Source organism: Nyctereutes procyonoides, unplaced genomic scaffold, assembly GCF_905146905.1.
Source record: "Nyctereutes procyonoides isolate TBG_1078 unplaced genomic scaffold, NYPRO_anot_genome, whole genome shotgun sequence".
NCBI lineage: Eukaryota > Metazoa > Chordata > Mammalia > Carnivora > Canidae > Nyctereutes > Nyctereutes procyonoides.
Window position 1 is genome coordinate 3,502,785 of NW_026575040.1, and position 11,908 is coordinate 3,514,692.

General features: G+C 38.3%; 1 pseudogene; it reads left to right on the top strand.

The window, feature by feature from the left end:
* The first annotated feature begins 72 nt into the window (after positions 1 to 72).
* LOC129506166 (zinc finger matrin-type protein 5-like) lies at positions 73 to 2,411 on the top strand (annotated as a pseudogene).
* The last annotated feature ends 9,497 nt before the right edge of the window (positions 2,412 to 11,908 follow it).

Below are 11,908 nucleotides of genomic sequence, written 5' to 3' on the forward strand. Positions count from 1 at the left end.
TGACATTAGTAAAACTATAATTGCCAAATAAGATTTAAAATTAAATATTGGAGGTCAATAATGTAATTGGGCATGACTGAAGACCAATTCAAGGTATGAATGATAAAGTCAAGGGCATCTCTCAGGAAGAAGACCAGATATAAGACAGAAAAAATGGAGATGCAAAATATTAGAGAAAAATATAAGAGATGTGGAAGGTAGGTCTAGAACAATGTTGTCTCATAAAACTTTTTGTGATGACAAAAGTGTCCATTCTGTGCTGTACCATACAGTAGCCACTAGCCACATGTGACTATTGACAAGCTGAGATGCCTCGAAGAATCATATTTTTTATTTTATTTAATTTTAAGCAGCTAAAGTTTAAATTTCAGTAGTCACATGTGGCTAGTAGCTACCATATGGGATAGCACAAATAGAGAAGATCCACTGTATGCCTCTTAGGAATTCAGGAGAGACAGAATAATAAATTAGACCAGTAAAAAATAGAAAAACTCTTACAATTGAACAAAAAACCAAAAGCCCACTTTAAAACTGGGCAAAAGACTTGAATAGAACTTTCTGCAAAGAAGATAAACAAATGGCCAAACATAAGCACAGGAAAAGATGTTCAAAATCACTACCTATTAGAGAAATGCAAATCAAAATACAATGAGACTACTTCACACCCATTAGGATGACTACAATTAAAAACAAAGAAACCCAGAAAATAACTAATGTTGGTGAGGGTGTGAAGAAATTGGAACCATTGTGCATTGCTGATAGAAATGCAAAATGGTACATCTGCTGTAGAAAATGGCCCAAAAAAGTTAAACATAAGATACCATAAGGTTCAGGAATTCTACTTCTAGGTACACACCCAAAAGAATTGAAAGCAAGGACTGAAATAGATACTTGTACACTAATCTTCATGTAGCATTATTGACAAAAGCCAAAAGATAGAAATAACCTAAATGCCCATCAACAGAGGAACGGATAAACAAAATGTGGTGTATACATACAATGGAATATTATTCAGCCTTTAAAAAGAATGAAATTCTGATACAACATGTATGAACCTTGAAAACATTATGCTCAAAGAAATAAGCCAGACAAGGACAAATATTGTATGCTCCCATTTATATGTGGTACCCAGAATAGGCAAATTCATAGAGGCAGGAAGTAGTTTAGAGGTTACGGGGGGCTTGGGGGAAAGAATGAAAAGATATTGTTTAATGGGCACTGTGAAAATTAATGACAGGAAACTTCACTAAAAGGGAATTGGGAGGCTGGCTCACACTCAAGCATTCATCATCAATTGTAAATCTAAGAGGAAGAGATGCACCTTGCGTCTCCACACTACTTTACTATCCTGGCAGGAGGAGAAAAGGGTCTTCCCCTCAGCAACAGCCCAGCCAATGAGAAGCCACTATGGTTCCAAATCCTTGTTTACTTCAGTGGACTCTTTGTTTATGACACCTTTCCCAACTTTCTGCTTTCTTCTATAAAAGAGTGTTCCTCTCCTCTGTTCTCTGGGCTTGCCTATGATTTTTGCTGTAGCTTTCTTGTGCCAGATTGCAATTCTTTGCTATTCCTGAAAAAAAAAAAACACCAACATTTTTTACTGGTAAAACGGGCTGTCAGTTTTATTTTTAAGGTTAACAGTACACAGTTTATGTTCAGGATGATGAAAAATTCCAGAAATAGAGGGTGGTGATGGTTGCACAACATTGTGAATGTTCCTAAATGCCACTGAATTGCAAACTTAAAAATGGTTAAAATGGCAAATTTTACATTATGTATATTTTACAATAAAAATGTTTTAATAGAAAAGCCACAAAGAAGAATAAGAAAAAGTGTTAAAATGAAAGATAAAGAAGGTTGGAGGGCACAGAAGGAGGAGGAGCTCAGAGCTCTTGTGCCCTGCAGAGCTAGGTGACCCCCGGGTAGCATTAGTTCTTTGACTACTGCTACAGCTCTTTCCAGGACAACCTCCGCAACCACAGAAAGCTCCTGCAGCACCTCAAGGCCAAGAAGGTCTGGTATGACATGTTCCAAGATGCAGCTGCCATCTTGCTAATGAACAGAATGAGTGGCCCTACAGGTAATTTCTACTGACAGGCCAGTGTGACTCTGCCTCCAACTGCAAACTTTCCCACATATCAGCGACAGACCTGCAGGAGCTGAGTATCCAGGTGGAGGAGGAGAGGCGGGCCAGGGAGTGGCCACTAGATGTCACAGAGCTCCCTAAGGGCCATCTGGAAGACTGGTTGGAAAAGAGAGCCAAGGCGCCAAGCTGCAGGGCTGAATCCATGAGAACCACTATCTTCCAGTATCCCATAGACTGACCACCAGGACAAAGGTTGCCTCAATTCCCGAAGGTACCCCCTCCCAGGGGGTGGCCCCTTCAGCCCAGCATCATCTGGTGGGGCTGAGCCCTTCTTCCCCACCTGACCCCCATCTGGTCAGCTTTTGAGTCAGTCACAATAAAGATAAGGACTCATACTGGGGATGCCAAGGCCCCCTCCTGCTGTACTCTATGGAGCCTCTGAAACCATTGGATTGGCCTGGCCTGACTAAGCCCCAGAGTCTCTCTACCAGGTGCAGCCCTGGTCCTAACTCTGCTCCATGCAGCTCCATGTCCAATCCCCCATGGGACATCTTGAAAAGATGGATGAGAAAACTTTGTTCTGGATGTTTATAAAGAAAGCCTATAAAGGTGCCCAGCTGGCTCAGTCCATTAAGCATAGGACTCTTGGTTTCTTCTCAGGTCATGATTTTGGGTCGTAAGACCAAGACCTGTGCCAGGCTCCACACTGAGCATGGAGCCTGCTTAGGATTCTCTCTCTCCCTCTCCCTCTGTCCCCCGTTGGCTCTAGCTCCCTCTCTCCCTCTCCCTCTCTCCCTCCCTCTCTCCTCTCTCTCTTAAAAAAAAAGTGATTGTGAGAGTAATAAGAAATTAGTAGATATAATTTTTCATGAATAAATTTAAAACAATAGGTGATCCAAGGATATACATATGGTACCAAAAGGCCCAAGAAGAGGCAGAGAAACTAGACAAATAGATAATACTGAAAAAGAAGTCAAAGAGCTACCTTTCCTTTACTTGCCTTCTCCCTCTAAATCTCAGGCCCTTAGGGTTTTTTTTGTTTGTTTTTGGTTTTTTTGCTTGTTTTGTTTTTTTTAATTTATTTATTCACGAGAGACACACAGAGAGAAAGAGAGGCAGAGACACAGGCAGAGGGGGAAGCAGGCTCCATGCAGGGAGCCCAACATGGGGCTCGATCCCAGGTCTCCGGGGTCACTTCCTGAGCTGAAGGCAGGCACTAAACCGCTGAGCCACCCAGGCTGCCCAGGCCCATAGGTTTTTATATGAAGGTATATTAGAATTACCTGAGTACATTTTAAAATACATATATAGATTTCCTGGCTGCCCAGACTCCATGAACTAGAGTCTCCAAAGTTTGCTCTGGGAATCTTTTTTCCATTAAGATTTTTTTCAAAAGTCATGTATAGTGGTTGTAAAAAAAAAATCCAACAATAAAGACATGTATAAAATAAAAATTAAGTCTCCCCATTTCTCTCCCACTGCTTGTTAACCTATGTTAACAATTTATGTATATTATTTCATATTTCTCTTGTATTGGTACAAAGATAAGTAGATCTATTCTTAAAAAAACAGCCCCCCCCCCAAAAAAAAACAGTCCCAGGTCACAGTGATGCAACAGCCCTTGGACCAATGTTTGGATGAATTTAAACTATCCCAAAATGTGGAAACACCTGGAATGTGAGCCAATCATTTTTTAAATGTACTGCAAGCCTGAACCCCAAACCAAAGAAAGGTCACACAGAGAAAAGAAGAACGATTAGAACAGTCTCATTTATGAAGACAGATGGAAAATTGAAAATAAAATACTAGCAAAGTTGGTGGATTAAACACACATATTTGTCTTCTCTCCCTCCTAAAACTCCATTAAAACTATAATAAAAGTAAAATAACTTAATGCAGCAAAGAGAATGAGAGTGGACCATCACCAACCAGATTTCTGGAAAAGAGTTAAGTAGAGAGAAGCTATTGATAGATGAGACAGAGAGTGAGTCCACTGTCCAGAGTAAGTAAGAAAGGCCTGTAGCTGAGGAGAGAGCTGGTGTGCCCAGCAGAGCCCACGAGTTGTCAGGGGAGGAGAGAAGAGATACAAGGAGAGCTAAAAGGAAGTTAAGTGGAAATCTTTCTATAAACAGCTTCCCAAGAGGCCATCCTAGGCCCACACCCTCTGCTATCGGTGTTCAGGTGGAACTTACCAGATAGGGTCAGCCATGGAGACAGCCACAGAGAAGAAAGAAAGGTTTCCTGGTGGGTAACAATCTCAGAATAAGATCTTCTCCTTTTGAGGTATCTCTTCTGTTCCCTCCCTCCAATTCTAAAAGTCAGCTCCAAGCCCTATCTTGGAACCTCTGATCAGCCGTTCCCTTTAGTAAAATACTGAATGGGAAAACAGATCTAGACTCATATAGCACACAGGAAACTCATACCAGCTAAACAGAAATACCAACATGGTTTTTCTCTCTTAAATATAGAAAAGCAAATATAGATCATCACACATACAAATAGAAGAAAAAGATCAGGATTAAAAAAAAAATCTGTCCTAGAAGGAATAAGGAATTCAGGGAACAGAAAATCTTTAAACCCTATCTATTCAGAGAGATTTGTAAAAGGTAATAGATCCATAAAAGAATTACAGATTGCTATTATAAAGGAACAATCACAGAATAAGAAATTGCTCTTAGAATTTTAAATATAGTTGCTGAAGGCAAAAATGTAATAGAAGAATTGGTAGGTAAGAAAAATATCTTAGAACACAGAGCAAAAAAGCAAGAGGCATGGGAAATAGGAGAGGAAAAGGCAAGAAAGAGAGAATCAACCCAGAAAGTCAAACTTTCAGAAAGGAAGGAAAAAATCATAAAGGGTCAGAATTTATCCCAAGTAATGAAAAGACAGTAGTTTTCTAATGAAAAGATCCTAGCAAATATTAAACATAATAAATGGAATAGACCCACACCTCAACATACCTTTATAAATTTTAGAACACCAAAATTAAGTGCAGTTTCTAAAACTTTCTTTTTTTTTTTTTCATGTCGGCCGGGTTAAAACTTTCAAAAAATAACTGTTATGGAAGTATAATCAGCATATATGCCATATATGTTTCAAGCGCACAATATGATTCAATAATTCTACACATTGCTCAGCGCTCACCATGATAAGCGTAGTCACCATCTGTCACCAAACAATGTTATTACCATCTTATTGGACTATATTCCCTATGCTGTGCTTTTTAGCTCTGTGACTTATTTATTTTGTAACTGGAAGTTTATACCTCTTAAGCCCCCTATTCTGCTGTACCCATCCCCTCAGCTCACCTCTTCTCTGGCAACCAACAATTTGTTCTTTGTATTTAGGAGTCTGTTTTATTGTTTGTCTCTTCTTTGTTTGTTCGTTTGTTCTGTTTCTTAATTCCACATGTGAATGACACCATATGGTATTTGTCTTTCTCTGTCTGATTTCTTTCTTTTTAGACATTTTTTAAAAATTTAAATTCAATGAACATAAAGTGTATTGTTAGTTTCAGAGCTAGAATTCAGTGATTCACCAGTTGCACATAACACTCAATACTCATTATATCACATGCCCTCCTTAATGCCCATCACCCAGTTACCCCCTCCCCATACTAACCTCCCCTCCCAACAACCTTCAGTTTGTTTCCTAGAGTTAAGAGTCGTTATAGTTCGTCTCCTACTCTGTTTTCATCTTATTTTATTTTTCCTTCCCTTCCCCTATGTTCATCTGTTTTGTTTCTTAAATTCCACATGAGTGGATCCCTGGGTGGCGCAGCGGTTTAGCGCCTGCCTTTGGCCCAGGGCGCGATCCTGGAGACCTGGGATCGAATCCCACGTCAGGCTCCCGGAGCATGGAGCCTGCTTCTCCCTCTGCCTATGTCTCTGCCTCTCTCTCTCTCTCTATCATAAATAAATAAAAATTTAAAAAAAAATTAAAAAAAAATTCCACATGAGTGAAATTATAAGGTATTTGTCTTTGACTGACTTTTTTCGCCTAGCATAATACCCTCTAGTTCTATCCACATCATTGCAAATGGCAAGATTTCATCCTTTTTGATGGCTGAGTACTACTCCAAAATATAGATGATAAATAGAAAGATAGATAGATAGATAGAGATAGAGAGATATAGACAGATAGTACTACTCCAAGATTATCTATCTCTCTATCTCTCTATCTATCTCACATCTTCTTTATCTATTCATCTATTGATGAACATCCGGGCTCTTTCCATGGTTTGGCTATTGTGGACATTGTTGCTATAAACATTTGGGTACATGTGTCCCTTCAAATCACTATGTTTGTATCCTTTGGGCAAATACCTAGTAGTACAATTGCTGGGTTGTAGGGTAGCTCTATTTTTAACTTTTGAGAAATCTCTATACTGTTTTCCAGAGTGGCTGCACCAGTTTGCATTCCCATCAACAGTGTAAAATGGTTCCACTTTCTTCATTTTCTTCACATTCTCACCAATATCTGTTGTTTCCTAACTTGTTAGTTTTAGCTATTCTGACCCATTTGAGGCCGTATCTCATTGTGGTTTTTTTTTATTATTTTTTATTTTTTTTCTCATTGTGGTTTTGATTTGTATTTCCCTGATGCCGAAAGACGTTGAGCATTTTTTCATGGTCTGTTGGCCATTTGTATGTTTCCTTTGGAGAAATGTCTGTTCATGTCTTCTGCCCATTTTCTGATTGGATTTTTTTATTTTGGGCGGGTTGAGTTTGATAAGTTCTTTATAGATTTTGGATACCAGCCTTTTATCTGATAAGACATTTGCAAATATCTTCTCCAATTCCATAGTTTGCCTTTCAGCTTTTTTTTAAATTTTTATTTATTTATTATAGTCACAGAGAGAGAAAGAGAGAGAGGCAGAGACATAGGCAGAGAGAGAAGCAGGCTCCATGCACCGGGAGCCCGATGTGGGATTCGATCCCTGGTCTCCAGGATCGTGCCCTGGGCCAAAGGCAGGCGCCAAACCGCTGCGCCACCCAGGGATCCCTGCCTTTCAGCTTTGTCGACTGTTTCCTTTGCTGTGCAAAAGCTTTTTATCTTGACAAAGTTCCAGTAGTTCATTTTTGCTTTTGTTTCTCTTGCCTTTGGAGATGCATCCAGCAAGAAGTTGCTGTAGCTGAGGTCAAAGAGGTGCTGTCTGTGTTCTCCACTAGAATTTTGTACCCCACTGCTTATAATACTTTTTGGTAGCCTCTTTAAATAGTCTCCCTCCCCTCTACTGTATCCTCTGATATATCACCCCGGATTCACATCTCTGCATCTCCTACTTTCCAAAAAGTGGTTATTTTTCATTTATAGAATTGAACATTTCTTTTCTCAAATCCCTGATTGATTTCACAGGTGTTCAGGATATTTGATAACTCTCTAGCTGAATTCCAATGGACTTAGGGACCCCTACTCCTCCTCCGTCTTAACTCACCCTGTCTCTCTCTCTCTTTTTTTAAAGATTTTATTTATATGTAATCTCTATGCCCACATGGGGCTCGAACTCATAATTCCGAGATCAAGAGTTGCACATTCCTCCACATACTGAGCCAGCCAGGCCCCTCTGTCTGACTTATTTCACTTAGCATTATACCCTCTATGTCCATCCATGTTGCAAATGGTAAGGTTTCATTCTTTTTTATAGCTAAGTAATATTCCATTGTACATAGTACCACAACTGATTTATCCATTCATCTATTTTTTTGTGATTTATTTTTTTATTTTTATTTTTTTAATAAATTAATTTTTATTGGTGTTCAAGTTACCAACATACAGAATAACACCCAGTGCTCATCCCGTCAAGTGTCTATTGATAAACCCTTGGGTTGCTTCCTTATCTTGGCTATTGTAAATAATGCTTCAATGAGCATAGGTGTGCGTATATCTTTTCATTTTTTTAATTTATTTTTTATTTTTCGTATATCTTTTCAAATTACTATTTTAGCTTTTTTGGGGTAAATACTCAATAGTGGAATTACTGAATCCTATGATATTTCTAGTTTTCATTTGAGGAAACTCCATACTGTTTTCCACAGTGGCTACACCAATCTCCATTGCCACCAAGAGTGCACAAGTGTTCCTTTTTCTCCACATCCTCACCAACACTTCCTTCCTTCCTTCCTTCCTTCCTTCCTTCCTTCCTTCCTTCCTTCCTTCCTTCCTTTCTTTCTTCTTTTCTTTTATTCTAGCCTTTTTAACAGCTGTGAGGTGATATCTCATTGTGGTTTTGACTTGCATTTCCATAATGATGAATGATGTTGAGAATCTTTTCATTTGTCTTTTGGTCATCTGTATGTTCTCTTTGAAAAAATGTCTATTTAGGTCCTCTGCCCATTTTAAAATCAGTTTATTTGGGGTTTTGATGTTAAGTTGTATAAGTTCTTTATATATTTGGATTCTAATCTCTTATCAGATATCATTGGCAAATATCTTCTCCCATTCAGTAGGTTGCCTTTTTATTTTGTTGATAGTTTCCCTTGCTGTGCAAAAGCTTTTTATTTTGATACAGTCCCAATAGTTTGATTTTGCTTGTTTCCCTTGCTGGAGGAGACATATCTTGCAAAATGTTTCTATGGCTAATGTCAAAGAAATTACTGCCCATATTTTCTTCTAGGAGTCTTATGATTTCAGGTCTCACATTTAGGTCCTCAATCAATTTTTAGTTTATTTTTGTGTATGGTGTGGTCCTGTTTCATTCTTTTGCATGTAGCTGTCCAGTTTTCCCAACACCATTTATTGAAGAGATTGCCTTTTCCCCATGCATATTCTTGCCTCCTCTGTCATAGATGAATTGGCCATAATAGAATGGGTTTATTTCTGGATTCTCTATTCTGTTCCATTGATATACATGTTTTTATTTTTTTTCATGTTTTTATTTTTGTGCCAGGACCAAACCATTTTGATTACCATGGCTTTGTAGTAGATTTTGAAATCAGGGGTTATGATACCTCCAGCTTTGTTCTTAATTCTCAAGATTGCTTTTGCTATTCAGGGTCTTTGTGGTTCCATACAAATATTGGTATTATTTGTTTTATTTCTGTGAAAAGTGTGTTGGTGTTTTAATAGTGATAACATTAAATCTGTAGTTTGCTTTGTGTAATATAGACCTTTTTGGCAGTATTAATTTTTCCAATCCATGAGCATGGAATGTTTTTCCATTTGTGTCATCTTCAATTTCTTTCATCAATGTTTTATAGTTTTTAGAGTACAGATCTTTCACTTCCTTGGTTAAATTTATTCCTAGGTATTTTATTCTCCTTGGTGTAGTTACAAATGGGATTTTTTTTCTTAAATTCTCTTTCTGCTACCTCATTATTGGTGTATGGAAGTGCAACAGATTTCTGTGTATTAATTTTTTTATCCTGTGACTTTACTGAATTCATTTATCAGTTCTAGTAGTTTTTTGATGGAGTCCTTAGGGTTTTCTGTACATAGTATCATGTCATCTACAAATAGTGACTGTTTTACCTCTTCCTTACCAGTTTGAATGCCTTTCATTTCCTTTTCTTATCTGATTACTGTGGCTAGGACTTCCAGTACTATGTTCAATAAAAGTGATGAGAGTGAACATCCTTGTTTTTTTCCTGACCTTAGAGAAAAAGCTCTCAGTTTTTCATCATTGGTTATGATGTTAGCTGTGGGTTTTTCATAGGTGGCCTTTATTAGACAGCAGTATGTTCCCTCAAAACCTACTGTTTTGGGAATTGTTAAAAATTCTGGTTCAATTTCATTGCTAGTAATTAATCTGCTCAAATTTTCAATTTCTTAAAAAAATTGTTTCTATTTCTTTCTAATCCCATTTTGGCAGTTTATACATTTCTAGGTATTTATCTATGTCTTCTAAGTTGTCCAGTTTGTTTGCATATAATTTTTTATAATATTTTTTATAATCCTTTCTTTTTTAAAAGATTGTATTTATTGGGGTGCCTGGATGGCTCAGTCAGTTAAATGCCTGCTTTTGACTCAGGTCATGATCCCAGGATCCTGGGATGGAACTCTATGTTGGACTCTCTGCTTAGCAGAGAGAAGAGTCTGCTTCTCCTTCTCCCTCTCCTTTTGCTTCTCTTCCAACTTGTGCTCTTGCTCTGTCTCTCAAATAAGTAAATACAATCCTAAAAATAAAAATATTGTATTTAGGGCAGCCCCAGGTGGCACAGCGGTTTAGCGCCGCCTGCAGCCCAGGGTGTGATCCTGGAGACCCTGGATGGAGTCCCACGTCATGTTCTCTGCATGGTGCCTGCTTTTCCCTCTGCCTGTGTCTCTGCCTCTCTCTCTCTCTCTGCATCTCTATGAATAAATAAATAAAATCTTTTAAAAATATATTGTATTTATTTATTTGAGAGAGAGCATGTGAATGGGGAGAGAGAGAAGGGTTGGGAGAAAGAATCTGAAGCAGGCTCCACTCTGAGCATGGATCCCACAGCCATGAGATCATGACCTGAGCTGAAACCAAGAGTTGGTTGCTGAACCAATCGAGCCACCGAGGCACCCTTCTCTCTAAATCTTTTATATTTTTGTGATATCAATTGTTATTTCTCCTCCTTCATTTCTGATTTTATTTATTTGAGTCCACTTTTTTTTTCCCCCTTGATGAGTCTGGCTAAAAGATTTATCCATTTTGTTGATCTTTTCAAGGAACTAGCTTCTGGGTTTCTTTGTTTATATATATATATTTTATTGGGGTTCGATTTGCCAACATATAGTATAACACCCAGTGCTTATCCCATCAAGTGCCCCCCCCCCCACAGTGCCCATCCTGGTTTTATTAATCTCTTTCTTTCTTTCTATTGCATTTATTTTTCTCTAATCTTTATTATTTCCTTCCTTCAACTGGCTTTGGGCTTTATTTCTTCTTTGTTTTCTAGCTCCTTTAGGTGAAAGGTTAGGTTTTTTATTTGAGATTTTTCTTATTTCTTGAGGTAGGCTTATGTTGCTTCCCTCTTATAGCTGCTTTTAGTGCATCCCAAAGATTTTGGACCATTGTGTGTGTGTGTGTGTGTGTGTGTGTGTGTGTGTGTATGCTAAGATTTTATTTATTTCTTTGAGAGAGAGAGAGAGCACTCGAGCACAAGTGGGAGGGAGGGGCAGAGAGAGAGGGAGAAGCAAACTCCCAGCTGAGCAGAGCCTGATGCAGGGCTTAATCCCAGGATCTCAAGATCATGACCTGAGTCATGACCCATTCATTGTTTAGTAACATTATGTAGCCTCAAAGTATATCTGTTCTCTTTAATTTTTTTTTTTGTGACTGACTTCTAGTTGCATACCGTTGTGGTCAGAAAAGATGCATGATATGATTTCAATCTTTTTGAATTTATTGAGGTGGTTCGTTTTTTGTTTTGTTTTTGTGGCTTAACATGTGATCTACTCTGTAGAATGTTCCAATGCACTTGAAAAGAATGTGTACTCCTCTGGTTTTGGAAGGAGTATTCTGTATATACGTTAGGTCCATTTTGCCTAATGTATTATTCAAAGGCACTGTTTCCTTTGGATGATCTATCCATTGTAAATTGGGTGTTAAAGTTCCCTACTTGGAATCCCTGGGTGGCTCAGCGGTTTGGCTCCTGCCTTCAGCCAGGGTGTGATTCTGGGGTCCTAGGATCAAGTCCCACATCAGGCTTCCTGCATGGGGCCTGCTTCTCCCTCTGCCTGTGTCTCTGCCTCTCTCTCTCTCTCTCTCTCTCTCTCTCTCTCTCTCTGTCTCTCATGAATAAATAAATGAAATCTTTTTTTTAAAAATTATTTTTAAAAAATAGTTTAAAAAAAACTATTAAATAGTTTTTTTTTCACATAACAAAAAGTTTGGTGGAGGCATTTAATGGC